We start from the raw sequence: 1967 nt of genomic DNA, 5'->3' as shown, positions 1-1967 counted from the left end.
ATATATATATATATATATGTCTGAATATATATATATATATATATGTCTGAATATATATATATATATATATGTCTGAATATATATATATATATATATGTCTGAATATATATATATATATATATGTCTGAATATATATATATATATATATGTCTGAATATATATATATATATATATATATGTCTGAATATATATATATATATATATATATGTCTGAATATATATATATATATATATATGTCTGAATATATATATATATATATATGTCTGAATATATATATATATATATATATGTCTGAATATATATATATATATATATGTCTGAATATATATATATATATATATGTCTGAATATATATATATATATATATATGTCTGAATATATATATATATATATATATGTCTGAATATATATATATATATATGTCTGAATATATATATATATATATATATGTCTGAATATATATATATATATATGTCTGAATATATATATATATATATATATGTCTGAATATATATATATATATATATGTCTGAATATATATATATATATATATGTCTGAATATATATATATATATATATATGTCTGAATATATATATATATATATGTCTGAATATATATATATATATGTCTGAATATATATATATATATGTCTGAATATATATATATATATATATATATATATGTCTGAATATATATATATATATATATATATATGTCTGAATATATATATATATATATATATATGTCTGAATATATATATATATATATATATATATGTCTGAATATATATATATATATATATATATATGTCTGAATATATATATATATATATATATATATGTCTGAATATATATATATATATATATATGTCTGAATATATATATATATATATATATATATGTCTGAATATATATATATATATATATATATATGTCTGAATATATATATATATATATATATGTCTGAATATATATATATATATATATATATATGTCTGAATATATATATATATATATATATATATGTCTGAATATATATATATATATATATATGTCTGAATATATATATATATATATATATATATGTCTGAATATATATATATATATATATATATATGTCTGAATATATATATATATATATATATATATGTCTGAATATATATATATATATATATATATATATGTCTGAATATATATATATATATATATATATATATGTCTGAATATATATATATATATATATATATATATATATATGTCTGAATATATATATATATATATATATATATGTCTGAATATATATATATATATATATATATATGTCTGAATATATATATATATATATATATATATGTCTGAATATATATATATATATATATATATGTCTGAATATATATATATATATATATATATATGTCTGAATATATATATATATATATATATATATGTCTGAATATATATATATATATATATATATATATATATATATATATATGTCTGAATATATATATATATATATATATATGTCTGAATATATATATATATATATATATGTCTGAATATATATATATATATATATATATGTCTGAATATATATATATATATATATATATGTCTGAATATATATATATATATATATATATATATATGTCTGAATATATATATATATATATATATATATATATATGTCTGAATATTATATATATATATATATATATATATATGTCTGAATATATATATATATATATATATATATATATATGTCTGAATATATATATATATATATATATATATGTCTGAATATATATATATATATATATATATATATATATGTCTGAATATATATATATATATATATATATATATATATGTCTGAATATATATATATATATATATATATATATATATGTCTGAATATATATATATATATATATATATATATATATGTCTGAATATATATATATAT

This window comes from Spea bombifrons, chromosome 4 (genome assembly GCF_027358695.1).
Source record: "Spea bombifrons isolate aSpeBom1 chromosome 4, aSpeBom1.2.pri, whole genome shotgun sequence".
In the NCBI taxonomy this organism is placed as follows: Eukaryota; Metazoa; Chordata; class Amphibia; order Anura; family Pelobatidae; genus Spea; species Spea bombifrons.
This window is presented reverse-complemented; position numbering follows the sequence as displayed.